Source organism: Panulirus ornatus, chromosome 51 (assembly GCF_036320965.1).
Source record: "Panulirus ornatus isolate Po-2019 chromosome 51, ASM3632096v1, whole genome shotgun sequence".
Lineage (NCBI taxonomy): Eukaryota > Metazoa > Arthropoda > Malacostraca > Decapoda > Palinuridae > Panulirus > Panulirus ornatus.
Genome location: NC_092274.1, coordinates 3,676,655 through 3,690,885, shown reverse-complemented (window position 1 = coordinate 3,690,885; position 14,231 = coordinate 3,676,655). Strand labels below are relative to the sequence as shown.

Below are 14,231 nucleotides of genomic sequence, written 5' to 3'. Positions count from 1 at the left end.
AGCGTCGTGCTCAGGGGGGGAGGGCGGAGGGTCGTAAGGTCGTCGTCGTCAAGGGGGTGAGTAGGGGGGTCGTGTCGTCTCCTGGCAATACAAACCTGACCCTGAAACTACCATTAGGTAACCTTGGGGGGGGGGGGGGGTGTGCAGCTGTGACCCGTGGTTGCCTCCACGACCACAGTGACCTGAAACTGGGTCTCTTTTATTCAATTAACTCGGACCTTTCCATCACTAACAAGGGGACCTTACACTGCATTCTACAGTGACCTGGTTCTGTCGCAATGACCCGTCTGGTGACCTGGTAATGTCCCACAGAACACCCCCCCCCCCCCAATCACCTCCTGACTTGTCAAAAGAAACTCGTAACATGACCTGGGAAGTGTCGTCAAAGACCTGGGTCTACCAATATGACCTGGTTTGACCTGAGCGCCGTAATGACCTAATCGCCTATCTTAACGACCCGTTTGTACGGTAATGACCCAAGCTGCTGGGTATTATTAAGGCCTGGTATTCGTGACAAGCCTAAGCTTGTCTTCGATGACCCTGGGAAGCGGTGAGCATGGTGACCTAGGCTCATGATGATGACCTGGTCATTACTGTTGATCTATGCTGACCACAATACCCTCCAGGAAATGGATGTGAGGCATAGTGGTGACCTGGCTTGCAGCAGTGACCTGGCTTTCCTACGGCGACACAGAGCTTTACGGTGACCTTGATTCTTGTGACCTATGACTGCAGCAGTGGCCTTAGTAAGTGACCTAAGCCTGTAGCAGTGACCTCGACCGGTGACCCAAGTCCTAAAGGTACAACTGACCCTGAAGAGTGGTATTGACCAACGCCCGCGTCAGTGGTGACCTTGGAAAGTAGCAACGACCTAAGATCGCAGTACCAGTGACCTTGGGTAGTGGTAATGACCCCACCGCGTCCGCGGCAGCAGTGACCTTGGAGAGTGGTAATGACCCAAGCCCGCGGCAGCAGTGACCTTGGGGGAGGGGGGGCGGCGGAGGGAGTGTGGTAGTGACCGAAGCGCGTGACCAGCGAGAGAGAGAGAGAGAGAGAGAGAGAGAGAGAGAGAGAGAGAGAGAGAGAGAGAGAGAGAGAGAGAGAGAGAGAGGGGCGGTGTCCGGGTCACCAACACGGTGGTGGTGGTGGGTGCAGGCAAGGGAAGTATTGATTGCCTGGAGTTGCAGGCTCTTGTGTTGTCGCCACCACCACACACCCGCAGAGCCCCCTCCCCCCCGCACACACAGCACCACCACAATCAGTCGTAGTAGTAGTAGTTGTAGTAGTAGTAGTAGTAGTAGTAGTAGTAGTAGTAGTAGTAGTAACAGTAGTTGTAGTAGTAGTAATAGTAGTTGTAGTAGTAGTAGTAGTAGTGGTAGTAGTAGTAACAGTAGTTGTAGTAGTAGTAGTAGTAGTTGTAGTAGTTGTAGTAGTAGTAGTAGTAGTAGTAGTAGTAGTAGTAGTAACAGTAGTTGTAGTAGTAGTAATAGTAGTTGTAGTAGTAGTAGTAGTAGTAGTGGTAGTAGTAGTAACAGTAGTTGTAGTAGTAGTAGTAGTAGTTGTAGTAGTTGTAGTAGTAGTAGTAGTAGTAGTAGTAGTAGTAGTAGTAGTAGTAACAGTAGTTGTAGTAGTAGTAATAGTAGTTGTAGTAGTAGTAGTAGTAGTGGTAGTAGTAGTAACAGTAGTTGTAGTAGTAGTAATAGTAGTTGTAGTAGTTGTAGTAGTTGTAGTAGTAGTAGTAGTAGTAGTAGTAGTAGTAGTAGTAGTAGTAGTAGTAGTAGTAGTACTACTACTACTACTACTAGTAGTAGTAGTAGTACAAGTAGAAGGGAATAATGTTGCCATCACGCTAGAGAGAGAGAGAGAGAGAGAGAGAGAGAGAGAGAGAGAGAGAGAGAGAGAGAGAGAGAGAGAGAGAGAGAGAGAGAGGAGGGGGTACGAAATGAATGACAATAACAGAGGGAGGGAGGGAGGGAAGGTGGGTGGAGGAGGGAGGGAGGGAGGGAAGGTGGGTGGAGGAGGGAGGGAGGGAGGGAAGATGAGTGGAGGAGGGAGGGAGGGAGGGAGGGTAAGAAGGATGCAGTATCCTGCCCCGGTGGATCCTATCTACCTGTCGGGGTCAAGGTCAACGGTGGGTCACACTCGCTCCACCACCACAACCAAGTGCTCCACCGCATAATAACCATGCTAACATAGATCACATAACATATATCCCATGGATCACATAGAGACATGCTGTACCATGGATCGCATGACACAACCATTCCACGAATCACATAAATATATGCTATATCATGGATCTCATTATATGTACACTATGAATCACATGAGTATACCATACCCCATAACATCACATGAGATAAACACCCCCTCCCCCCCTACATTCATCACATAACAAAGATATGCTATTCCACGAATCACATAAAACAGCATCAATTGAAACTCCATCCTAAGACACATCCTGAGGCACGTCAGCAGATGTATAGCAACACAAACATGAAATACAAGTGTGCAATGTATGCACGTGTGTGTACATGATGGAGAAAACACGAGTGAACACTCCAACTGTTCTCAGAAAATGTGAACCAAACCTACAGGTTACCAAACATCAACTCAGTGACGCCTTCAGCAAGGGCTTTCACAACATCACCAGTGCATTCTCCACATCACCAATGCATTCTCCACATCACCAGTGCATTGCCAATATCACCAGTGCATTCTACACACAACCAGTGCATTCTCCACACCACCAGTGCATTTTCAACATCACCAGTGCATTCTCCACATCACCCGTGCATTGCCAACATCACCAGTGCATTCTCCACGTCACCCGTCATTACATGTGGCCTGGTGTGGGAGTGTACACACACACACACACACACACAGCTTCCTCAACATATCCCCGACTGTTGTCATTCTCGTCAACATACAATTACGACCATTTCTTCGAAGTCATTAAATTCTTTCCCCTCGAACTTCTTCTTTCATCCATAAATCCGCTTCTTTCACTCTAATTTCTCCTTCTTTCACCTTAATTTCCTCTTCTTTCTCTCCTGTTTCTCCGTTCATCCCCCTCCTCTCGCCCCAGTTTCTCCATTCTCCACCCTCCACAGTGCTCCACCCTCCACAGCGCTCCACCCTCCACAGCGCTCCACCCTCCACAGCGCCCCAGCCCCGCGCCAAACAGAACAACAACAACGTACTCCCACAATTTCCCCAGAAGTCGTTAAGGTCGTACAAGGTCGCGTGGACCGCGTCCGAAACCGTGGATAAGTTGGGCAAGGTCACCAGTACCCCCATGACCTCACTACCCCCGCCCTGAGTGAATTACTTCACTGACCTTAATACCTTCGTCAAGGTCACGCCCCTAAGCCGCAACATCGGGTCAAAATCAGGTCCCCACGCCATGACCTTTAACCCAGGTAAAAATCAGGTCCCCCCCCGTGACCTTACCGTCTACGACATGGACAGAGCCCTTGATCTCGGCAAGGTCAAGTCCCCAGACTTTACCCACAAGTCCCCCTGACCTTACTCCACCCTTGCCCTTAAGGTCCCTGGGGTCAGTGGACCTTCACCTTGTTAACAACACAAAGCAATATAACTTTTTTTTTACGTCGCAAGTTCAAGGTCACCCAATGTGCACATGGGGCGTTAGCCACACACAACCTTCACATAATCGTCTCTCTGATCATGCCACATAAGGGTGATAATTACCATACAACACACGGGTGACACCATAGCACATAAGGGTGACGGTTAGGTGGGAAACGATGTCGCACATCGCCCATAACGACCTTCGTAATACTTTGTGTATGCCACTATTGCCCTCAGTCATTAACCACTTAAGACTGAAAAAAAAAAAAAAAAAATTTCCACCGAAGTGAAAAGAAATTTCAGTTTCCAGAGGGAGGAAAATACTTGCCCACTGAACGCTGGGGCGCCAGTGAAACACACAAATTACATTTATCAAATCACTTCCTCCTCCTCCTCTTAGCCTTGACTTCAATGTAATTATGAGACAATTTCTCAACCAACTGTTTGGCTGGGGAACGCTTCAGCTTCCGACGTCACTCCCATCAAGGGTCCAGTTGGCGTCAGGAACAAACGACCATTGGCCTCATTCCCAACCATCCACGCCCTCTGACTCCCATATAACATGTACAGAAACATGAGCCACCCATCTACAGCCAAAGCACCCCCATATGTCCTGGTTCTGCCCACTGTAAGCGCATCGCCCCCCATATACCACGCAGCCCCAACTCATTCTATCTATCTAATTCATGCCTCTCGCCCCTTTTAAATGTCCAGATCCTGACTTCACCAACACCCCCCCCCTCTCTCTCTCTCTCTCTCTCTCTCTCTCTCTCTCTCTCTCTCTCTCTCTCTCTCTCTGTGTGTGTGTGTGTGTGTGTGTGTGTGTGTGTGTGTGTGTGTGTGTAATGAACCAACTCCGTAACATCTAATGGTTACAACACCCACTGTGATCTACCAAACCCTGATATCTAATGTAGTGGACCATTTTTTCTTTTAACATCTGTTGTAATTATTAGTCCTCGGGCGAGTCTATCTATAAAGATAACGAATTATGATATTATTACTCTTCTCCACTGTGTTATCTTGTCACAGACCATCAGGTCTCCTGTTATCTGTCCTCCCCAAGTACTGTCCTCCAGCAGATAACCTGGTCACAGACCGTAAGGTCTTGTGTTATCTGTCCTCCCCAAGTACTGTCCTCCAGCAGATAACCTGGTCACAGACCGTAAGGTCTTGTGTTATCTGTCCTTTCCATGTCCTGTCCTCCAACAGATAACCTGGTCACAGACCATCTGGTCTTGTGTTATCTGTCCTCCCCATGTACTGTCCTCCAGCAGATAACCTGGTCACAGACCATCTGGTCTTGTGTTATCTGTCCTCCCCATGTACTGTCCTCCAGCAGATAACCTGGTCACAGACAATGCTATATGTAGGATAATCACTTTACCTTACAGCGAAGCCCTCTGGGGTCGGCACATGTGCACAATAGAGATTCCTTTCGCAACACAGAAAAAGGAAAAAAAACCCACAGACTCACATCTACACCTGGTGACTAATGTCTTGCTCCACTGTAATGTCCCACTGAAGTTGTTGACCTTTAACGACAAAGACGAATCTTTTCGTCATATGGCCAACAACCCCAACCCGCAAGTAACATACAACTTCCCCCCGTCTAGCAGGGGGTTGTAAACTTCTTCATGAAACATGTGAGGGGGGTCATCATGACCATCTCTGGTCGTACAATCGACCACGGCTAACGAGTCGATCACCACACGTCACACACGGGAGTCCACACGACCACTCTAACTACCCCCAGCACCACGACACAGCTTCCACAGCCTATCCTCCGACCATCCTTGCATCACCGGACGTCCTTACCATCACAGGAGACGTTTTTACTCTCGACGTACGACCTGTAATCAGCGCGCCGAGACGCCACACAAAATCGCACGACGCATACCTTCCACAATCAAACACTGACGACACTTTGAAACCGTCCGCTTCTGTGCCACAACACGTACTCACTCCACAACCTTACTTCCTCCACTTACCACAACTCCTGCGGTTATATATCCCATACACGCGTTCAGAGAAACGCCATCAAACCGGTAATATCAAAAACTACCACCAGGGTAATGGACGTTATACATAATAATACATATACATTAAACCAGCCATGATGCCAGATAGCATCAACAACTTATCTCCACCAAAATCCCGAGTGGAAAAATACACAAATCCAGCCCTAGTGCTTCGCTGACGTGCTTACATCACTACCATCTTAATCTTTCTCATCTTACGCGTAAAATGCGTCATACATACATACATACGCATTTACGCGACAGCGCAAAACAGCAAAACAATCTTTGATGAGAAATTGATTCAAATGATCGTACACCCGAACCCACAGCTTCTGTGCCGTCCTGTCTAACACGGGTATATGATTCTGGTGATAAATTCCAGGTTATGTAATGATGATACAAAAAAAAAAAAGGGGGGGGGATGGGTTCGGGGGATGGGGGGTTCCAGCCCAGCCATCACATGAGGTCATAACAAAGTCCAGACGACACGCTATGTTATGCAAGACCAGACAGGACCAGCGTGACACGAAGGGTCGTTATGGACCACTGCAGCACGACGGTGCCACCCTTGAACACGACCCTTGACCACGACGGACCGACCCTTGAACACGACGGTACGACCCTTGAACACGACGGTACGACCCTTGAACACGACGGTGCGACCCTTGAACACGACGGTGCGACCCTTGAACACGACGGTACGACCCTTGAACACGACGGTACGACCCTTGAACACGACGGTACGACCCTTGAACACGACAGTGCGACCCTTGAACACGACGGTGCGACCCTTGAACACGACGGTACGACCCTTGAACACGACGGTGCGACCCTTGAACACGACGGTACCACTCCTGGGTTTGATGGCCAAATCATAAAAGCCCAATGGTCGTACTTAAGAGTCGTACCGTCGTGCTCAAGGGTCGTACCTCCGTGTTCAAGGGTCGTACCGTCATGCTCAAGGGTCCTGCCTTCGTGCTCAAGGGTCGTACCGCCGTGTTCAAGGGTCGTACCGTCATGCTCAAGGGTCCTGCCTTCGTGCTCAAGGGTCGTACCGCCGTGTTCAAGGGTCGCATCGTCGTGCTCAAGGGTCGCACCGTCGTGCTCAAGGGTCGTACCGTCGTAATTCATAACGACCTTCACGGTCGAGTGTGTGTGTGTGTGTGTGTATTATAACGTGTCTCCTAACACCACTGTTACATAATTCATTACGGAAGGGAAATATTACTCGCCAAACAACCCAATTACATAACTAATTACGAGGAAAATATTACTTACCACACGCCCCTATTACATGACCCATTACGGGCGGAAACATCACTCACCAAACAACCCAACTACTTCACCTATTACGGGAACAACATCACTCTCCAAAACGACCCCAATTACATGACCAGTTATGGGGGGGGGACATTACCCCTCCAAACCCCCCAATGACATAACCTATTACGAAAGGGAAACATTAACTTTTAAAACGACCCCATTACATAACCCATTACGCAACGCTGACCGCTGAGAGAGAGAGAGAGAGAGAGAGAGAGAGAGAGAGAGAGAGAGAGAGAGAGAGAGAGAGAGAGAGAGAGAGCACCTGGGAATGGCGCAGCGGACCTTTCCTTAAATCTAATCCGTGGTTATTGATGGTTACCTAACAGTGGATGGGAGGGGGGAAGGGGGACAGAGTACAGTATGACCTATGACCTAATACAAGGTTATGAGAGAGAGAGAGAGAGAGAGAGAGAGAGAGAGAGAGAGAGAGAGAGAGAGAGAGAGAGAGAGAGAGAGAGAGAGAGAGAGAATCAGCTTTGTGCCATGTAAGTTAGAGATGGTGGTGAATCACTGGAGCAGTGGGGAACCCGCCAACCAGACCACGGCGGCACAGGGACGATAAAAAAAAAAAAAATGGGAAAAATCTTCAAAGCCCCCGCGGGGCATCTGGGGGCGTGCGCGCTCGGGGGGCCCCTTACCCCGAAGACGACGCAGGAGGAAGAACAGCACTGTCGGGTGGGGGTACTATTCCTGGGGCGGCGCCCCCCCCCCCCCTCCCTCCCCTGCTTACAGGTTCCTCACCTTTAACCTCAGCATGGAACCCACAGGAAAAAAAAATATATATATATATCACACCTCAAGATGGGGGTGTCAATAGATGTTGTCTTTTCATAATATTCCCACAACATTCCACCTACGCCAGTCTTGCTGGTCTGTGTACTGTACTGGTCTACTGCCCCTTGACCTCTTCTATTTGGTTACCTCCCAGCGTTCCTCCTGTATGCCATGTTCTCTATTGTAACTTTCTCTCCCACTCTCTATACTGTCTCACTTTCTCCAGCCCAATTAGGTTCACTTTCCACAACATACAATACACACGGGTTTTCACCTGGCCCTCTCTCTTATCCACTTCTTTTAAAGGCCACGTAAGCCCATTCCGTCTTTCCTCCCTCCATTCGAACCTAACCACTCATCCCCCCCTTTGCCTATAAGGTGTGAGCTATGACCTCCCTTTGACCCTAAGGATTCCGACATTCCTCTTTATTTCGTGACCTAGTACATATGTACATATCCATACTTGCTGCCTTCATCCATACACGTCGCCACCCCACCACACACGAAATAGCATCCCCCACCTCCCCTCCAGCAAGGCAGCACCAGGGACATTCGTTCACACTCAGTCTCTAGCTGTTATGTGTAATGCACTGAAACCACAGCTCCCTTTCCACATCTAGGCCCCACAGACCCTTCCATGGTTTACCCTGGCCACTTCACATGCTCTGGTTCAGACCACTGAAAGCATGTCAACCCATGTATACCATATCCTTCCAATTCAATCCATGCCATGCACACCTTTCACCCCCCTGCATGTTCAAGTCCCAATCTCTCAAAATCTCCATCCCTCCATCTCCAATTTGGTCTCCCCCTTCTCCTCGTTCCCTCCACTTCTGACACAAATCCTCTTCATTAACCTTTCCTCACTCTTCTCTCCATATGTCCAAACCATTTCAGTACACCCTTTTCAGCTCTCTGAACCACATTCTTTTTATTGCCACACCACTTTCTTACCTCTTCATCACTTACTTGATCAAAACACCCCACACCACATTTCATTTCCAACATATCCACCATCCTCTGTACATCCTCACCTGTATCCCATCCCTTGTATCCATACAATATTGTTTGGGCTATCATACCTTCAAACATATAAATTTCTGTCCTCCCATATCATCTCTCTTCAGTGCATCCAGAACCATCACCTCCTCAACTGTAAATATGTTTACGAATATTCATAGTGACAATCAACAAAATCACTTTGCATTGGTGATACTGGTATCATATTTACTGTTTGGTGTATATATTATGTAGCAATCTTTTACGAACAAAAATTCTACAACAAAGACGATATCAAAAATTTGTAATTAATGTAAACATATTTGCAGTAGAAAACATAATATACTCATTGTAATTATGATGTGAAAATCACTGTTTAGTATATATAATATCCTAAATCAATCATCTATTGACAAATACTTGTTAAAAGATGATCGTAAAATCTATCTCAGCTCTAAATTACTATTAGCATCGATTCACTTTGTTCTGTAATATTAATGTAGTATTCATAGAATGCAATAACAATCTTGAAGCACGAATTCAAACAATATGCACATTAAATTAGATAAGTACATTATACAATTGTACAAATGAATAAAAACTCACCTAGTAGCTGAAAAGATAGTGGAAATATATCAAAATCAAATTCATCCGCTTCCGAGGACTGCACAGCTACTTGCTGTGTCATCTGTTTGCTGACATATGAACCATTTGCACTGTAATCGGTCATGAGTGTGACTGGTACATTTAAACTAAGTATTCTACATCAAAATAAATACTGATTTCTAAGGAGGTTGGGTGAGGTGTTTGGAAAAGTGTCAGTTTGAAGACATCTCTGAAATAACCTACGAATTTTGATAAACACATATCTGTGGACTTCTTACACTTTATAGAGTGAACATGATATCATTCCGTTCTATATATGTCACTATATTAAGGATACTGTGAGGCACGAGCACATTATACTAGCTGATTCAGTATAAATAATCAATCACCTTTACACCATCCCAAAGTAAATTTGGAATGTCCTTGTGCTATGTGCAAGAACATTTCAATCTTATCAAACACTGAATGGTGAATACAAAAATCTACCCGGTGCTTTTAGGGTTCTACAAAACTTTATTAAGTTTGTGAACCATAATGACATTCAAATACTCTTATCTTAGATATTGGTGCAATCAAATTATATGCAAACAGAAATAAAACAACTTTAACATGGACTTGTAAAGTCAATATAGCTACATACACTTCACTCACAGCCACAACGGTTGTGTTCCATGGCTAGAAAGACAGATAATTGTATAAAAAATATCAATAATTACATTATGTTACATAACTAAAATAGCAAAATAAATGCTAATCAATCAAACTACCATTTCAATACCTGGGGAAAAAAAATCCCATCCAACAGTATCAACATTTATCAAATCAAACACTTATACTTCCGACATCTCATAAAAAAATCATGTTAAACAGAATGTACATATTGGGAAAATAATCACACAATACATAACAAGTTCATCAAGAAGGAAATGAAAATAAAAAAACATTATTCAAATTCCCAAGTTAATGAACCTGCATTTGTTTTAAAGCCTTATACATCATGCTGGCACTTATCGGATGATGTAAACAAACACAGGTGAAACAAAATGCCGTATGAACTTTCTTAATCTGTATAAATTACAAGAAAGGAACTATTTCTCTAAATTCCAGTAATTCCTGCAAATACTATAGGAACTTTTCACTTAATTTATCCCAATCAACCCCACATTTACCCTTAAATCATTGCCCTACCCTTTAAACCAAATTCAGCATTGCAGGATAAAAATTATCGGAGCAAATCATGCACCATCTTTCTATATCACCTACACTCATTATATGGCATCCATTCATGTGTTTCATGAAAATCCATAAGATGCTTCAGTGGTCCCTCTAAACAGGTATTTCATAAAGTTCCTATATTCATGGTTGATTTTTCATACATGTATTAACTGCTTTTACATTCATTAACCGACATTACTTACAATACACAACAAGAACCTTCTCAAATATCATTCAATAAGATGCTCGAAAATCATGCTGCAGAACTGTATTTGCATAATATACACAATACTGAACAAAATCGCCCAATATCCAAGGCTAATAACAATGCTGTGATAAACTAGTTTTAGAAAAATATTTATTAATCTATTATACTTTGTTGCTGTCTCCCACGTTAGCGAGGTAGCGCAAGGAAACAGACAAAAGAATGGCCCAACCAATGCACATACACATGTATATACATACATGTCCACACACACATATATACATACCTATACATCTCAACATATACATATATATACACACATAGACATATACATATATACACATGTACATAATTCATCCGAGATAACTATCTCGGAAAGCAAAAATGGGTATGTTTGAAGGAATAGGGTTTCCAACAATGTTGTGTGGTTGCGAGGCGTGGGCTATGGATAGAGTTGTGCGCAGGAGGATGGATGTGCTGGAAATGAGATGTTTGAGGACAATGTGTGGTGTGAGGTGGTTTGATCGAGTAAGTAACGTAAGGGTAAGAGAGATGTGTGGAAATAAAAAGAGCGTGGTTGAGAGAGCAGAAGCGGGTGTTTCAAAATGGTTTGGGCACATGGAGAGAATGAGTGAGGAAAGATTGACCAAGAGGATATATGTGTCGGAGGTGGAGGGAATGAGGAGAAGTGGGAGACCAAATTGGAGGTGGAAAGATGGAGTGAAAAAGATTTTGTGTGATCAGGGCCTGAACATGCAGGAGGGTGAAAGGAGGGCAAGGAATAGAGTGAACTGGATCGATGTGGTATACCGGGGTTGACGTGCTGTCAGTGGATAGAATCAGGGCATGTGAAGCGTCTGGGGTAAACCATGAAAAGCTGTGTAGGTATGTATATTTGTGTGTGTGGACGTATGTATATACATGTGTATGGGGGTGGGTTGGGCCATTTCTATCATCTGTTTCCTTGCGCTACCTTGCAAACGCGGGAGACAGCTACAAAGCAAAAAAAAAAAAAAAAAAAAACATAATTCATACTTTTTGCCCTTATTCATTCCCATCGCCACCCCGCCACACACAAAATGACAACCCCCTCCCCCCACATGTGCACGAAAAGACAACAAAGGCCACATTCGTTCACACTCAGTCACTAGCTGTCATGTATAATGCACCAAAACCACAGCTCCCTTTCCACATCCAGGCCCCACAAAACTTTCTATGGCTTACCCCAGACGCTTCACATGCCCTGGTTCAATCCACTGACAGCACGTCGACCCCCGTATACCACACCGTTCCAATTCACTCTATTCCTTGAACGCCTTTCACCCTCCTGCATGTTCAGGCCCCAATCACTCAAAATCTTTTTCACTCATATTGTCCTCAAACATCTCATTTCCAGCACATCCACCCTCCTGCGCACAACTCTATCCATCATCCACGCCTTGCAACCATATAACATTGTCGGAACCACTACTCCTTCAAACATACCCATTTTTGCTTTCCGAGATGATGTTCTCGCCTTCCACACATTTTTCAACACTCCCAGAACTTTCGCCACCTCCCCCACCCTATGGCTCCCTTCCATGGTTCCATCCACTGCCAAAGCCACTCCCAGATATCTAAAACACTTCACTTCCTCCAGTTTTTCTCCATTCAAACATACCTCCCAATCGACTTGTCCCTCAACCCTACTGTACCCATTAACCTTGCTCTTATAAAACCAAAAACAGCAGCACAAATTAATAACCATCATGATAGCCGTAGTACATGTCTCAAACAACTTGCTGTAATGGCGATGGTATAAGATAATCATTTGGTGTATGCAATAATCACTGTTAATATTTACAAATGAAAGCACCTAATAAAAAAGTGCAAGACCTAAATCAGTGTTACAAATTAATGTTAAACGTTCATTTTAGCCATGCATCAAATCTGACTTAGAGAAATAACAACTTATATCTATAGTGCTTTACAGAGTTTTGTGGTAATGGAAATACCATCAGAGGTCCTAATATACTATCTAATCCTTTAAAATGAATAGTATCAAATAAAAGAATGGTAGAGTATCGGAAAGCTGTCGGGTTCATCACCATACAAGCATATAAAAAAATTAGATACAAAGAAACCTCACCTAACCTCCTTTGCAGTTAATATTTACCTCCCTCTAAGCTTAAATTTTTCTTATTGTTCAAAATTCTAGTCAAATTATACCAGTCATACTCATGAAAATGCAATCCCAACATAGCTTTAGATGTCAATCGACAACATTCAAATGACCATGTGATCCCAATACAAGACGAATGTCATGGAATATTTCTAAAATCTTCATAATGTTCTGCAAATTCTCCAAACACTATACTAGCATTACAGAACACAATCTGTCGGTATTCTAAGCACGTAGTGGTGAAAAGTTATAGTATCCCTAAACTCTAAATACCACCAAAATTCAAAAGGACTCATCCGAATCAATAAATACACCTCTAATGCAATAGAAAACCCAGTTGACTAACTAAATCTATGTTTATACCATCATATCAATGCTTTCCTGTATGAATTTCTATAAATTTGCTTCACAATCTCCAACCCAATGATTTGACATCATACTACTTGGTCTCTGATAATTGGTCATACTTTCAAGAGACAAAATACCTCCCTCATGATATATAAGAACATCATACATAAGAATAAAACAAACAAGAATCAAGATCAACCTCACCCAAGGAAAAATAAGAAAATTCTGTTGAACACGTAAAACTAAGATAGTGATAAGTTCTACGTAGTCTGGTAATGGATTGCGTGGCTTGGTGGAACTTAGTTCTTTTTAGATTAGCACAAATGCTATCTGCTACTAATGCCTGAGGATGAATATAGTGATTTATTACGAAAGTTATTATGTGGCTTTTAGAGGTATTTATTTACATGACTGACCACTAATCGTAAAAGCGTCAAGTCACTTTAGGGAGACTGGGAGGTCTTACCCCATCATAAACTAAACTATTAATATAATTGTATCACATAAGTAACCTAAATCACTTTTGTATACATGGAGTCCAATGATATGCTTTCTTCCTATTCCATAAGTTAATTCTGGAGGCCACTGATATGCTTTCTTCCACTAACATAATTCCATTCTAGAGTGCCCTCAAAATGTGCTTAATTGCTGAAAAAAAAATCTAAATCATTCCTACCTCACAAATTTTTCACTTCAAGGGTTGTGTCAATTGCACAATGAAATCATCTCATAATATAATCGATTAACGACGAATGAAAAGAAAATCATGTAATTAACAATCGGATGATTATCAACAAGCTGATTAAAAAGTGTAGCAACAGATATGCTTAATATCAGAACAAAATGTGGAGGAAGACAAGCATTCATTGAAACAAGTTCAGGCTGGCCAACATCCTCTCAGCCATTACAGCCACTACCACAGATAACTTCCTTCATTTATCCTCCTCAAAACCTCACATTCACATCAAGATACATTGCCTTA

At 43.9% G+C, this 14,231-nt stretch overlaps 1 protein-coding gene across 1 annotated transcript in view; it reads right to left on the bottom strand.

Annotated features, from left to right (window-relative positions):
- Polr2H (DNA-directed RNA polymerases I, II, and III subunit Rpb8) overlaps positions 1-14,231 on the bottom strand; it is a 301,372-nt gene that overhangs the window by 287,004 nt on the left and 137 nt on the right. The window lies entirely within an intron of this gene.